A 2,646-nucleotide genomic window follows, 5' to 3' on the forward strand; every position below is an offset into this window, starting at 1 on the left:
TAGCCATTTTGGCCTGTGGCAACTGCTTGGTTGTTGATTTACCTATAGCCCCATAGATGGCTACCATTCCCTACTGTGGCGGCCACACATGAAGTTCCTGGAGTTGTGCCCTGAGTGCCCTAAACACATTTTGTTGCTCCGTCATTGCTTCCTAGAGTGCCTCCCTCATGACTTCACGAACTGTGTCACCGATGTTGTATAGGTCACCCTCAGTCAGTGTAATAGGTTCCCCATCTAATTTGGAAGCCTTGGTATTTTTCCTACGCCCTGTTTGTTCCATACTATGTGGCTAGTTTAGCTATATTGATGATGTGTGTGGGTCCACGCCTTCCACGGTATCATGTCCTATGGTCCAATCCGGGCCTCTTTCCTCCTACATTGTGGTGGCCCCTACTGCTGCTCTTTTTCAGCACCCATGGTCTTCTCTGTGGTGGCCTTCGCTGCCTCGCAGGAAGCCCTTACCTCCTCGAAAAGCTGCTCATTCTGTTTCTATTGTGCTAGTAGCTTGGCGGCATCCTTCTATCTTTGTATCGCTGCCTCATCATGCACTGCTAGATCCGGGCCATGCCATTCAGGTGGCCATGAGTCGAGCACCACAAACATTGCGTCATCGATTGTAATGAATGGGAGTTTGGTCCAGTTCTGCTCCGGGTCCTTCCGTGCCTTGATATACACATTGTGCATATCCGCCTTAAAGTTTGAAAAGCTCCATAGACTGTCATATACCGCAGGGGATAGATGTGGTCGTTTGTGGATCCACGTCCGTACGGTTGCCTCCATGAGTATCCAAAAGATCTTGATCTCATGGATGTGCATGGCGTACCTTGTCACCCAGAGCGATGCGTATTTCGCTGCCTCTAGAAAGTCTTGGTCCAGGGGAGGAAACTGACTATCCTCCATCAATTCTCCTGCAACTAACAAAATGCATAAGAGCAACCACACGTAGTGGAAGGTCTTACCCTACTCCTGAGCTTCCTTGCAATTCGTCAGGAACTCCTCGCAGAGGAGCTGCGCCCAATTGAACTGTACCCCCTTGGCGCATTGCTCGGTCAGCGCAATGACCGTTGCTTGTACCTCGTTACCATGGCATTTTCTCATCACTTTTCCTACCAGCAGCTGAGTGGCTATGTGCATCCCTTTGTCTTGAATGCTAGTAATCACATAACCCCTCTTCTTCTTCTCTAACTTGTATTTCTTCTTCATGGCTTCTACGAGTGCCAAGTCTCTGCTTTGGCTACCTATTTCCGCGGGGTCCCTTCCCATGGAGGGAAGGTTCAAAATCCTATGAATCAGCTCCTCCAGTGACAAGTACCCCTAATGCACTAGGCAAAGCAGTGGCCTGATGTCAATTATCATGATTGGTGGCCAGTGAATGTGTGAAATCCATAGTAGGTGGAGTAGCCTGGCCTCCTCCACCCCACGCAGCCATTTCCATGGCTGCAACATTGTAACTATCCCCTCCTTACTTTGTTCAATAAGTTGGTTAATGTCTAGATGTGGGAACTTTTCACTATCCATGAGGTCCCAATCCTCAAATTTCATCGTGGGTACGCAGCCTAGGGCTGAATCCTCAAATAGAATTCCATCTAGGAGTAGTGGGGTTTCGAGTGCATTCTTAACGGTTTCCATGTCCTTGGGTACTTTTACCTTCCCTTTCGGTGGGGGGACATATTTGGGTAGTTTTGCTGTAGCACATACTTGCTCAATGTCTCCGCCACTTCTTCATCTGGGTTCAATCTATTCTACAAATGCCTGAAGATCCTCCTCCTCATCATCTATCTCAATATTAACCATCTTGCCCTTATCTTCCATAGACAGTTTATCGAACCATGGATTTCATGGAGACATACGGACCGGTCCTACTGCCTGTGGATCCTTTTTGGGCCTTGGCGTCCGAGGCGATTTATGGATTTCCGGTGCATCCCCTACCGGTGGCGTAGAAATTTGCGTGGCTCCCTTGGTTGTTGACATTATTCTGATCAGGGAATCTTGTGTCTCCTTCAGCAATGCCTCAAACCATGAACTTGCTCTTCCAACCTCCAAATTCATCAGGTTCATACATACTTGATAACACAACAACTGAATTCTCAAAACGCCAAGGGTTGTTTGGTCGAGAGCCACCTTTTATTTATAGTCCCTTATGAATTCAAATTCGACCGTTCCCCCCACCTTCGGCTCATTAATGTGAGAATGGTGGCAGATAGTCCCAAATCTAGTTCTGGCTTTATGTCTTAATTGCCTGTTGTCCGCTCCTTATTGCCTTAAATTGGACATCTTGTCATGAAAAGTTACACCAATGGTCACTTTCCAACCTACACGCATGGCAATGCATTCCCTTGTGTGTGAACACGACACATGCATCATATTAATCTTGCGCTTAGCTTCTGTGTCGTGCAACTCCCATAGGGACACTTTTATACTCCCGCACTCTCTTTCAAATTCTTGGAGCACTGAGACTGTGCTTCCTACAGATAGTCAAGTGGTCGCACTACTCGTGTGAGGCTTCAAGTCACCTTCCAACCTGGTTCGCGGGCCTTCCTTAGTTACCCTCACTCCAGTTAGTGCCTCATGTTCTTCCTTATGCGATGCACTTCCTCAGTTACTTTATTTGATAAGGTGTGGTCGCAGGCATGGTAGTATAGCCAA

The sequence above is a fragment of the Pinus tabuliformis genome, chromosome 9 (assembly GCF_031772625.1).
Source record: "Pinus tabuliformis cultivar Carrire ecotype Pingquan chromosome 9, CPIR1, whole genome shotgun sequence".
Classification (NCBI taxonomy): domain Eukaryota; kingdom Viridiplantae; phylum Streptophyta; class Pinopsida; order Pinales; family Pinaceae; genus Pinus; species Pinus tabuliformis.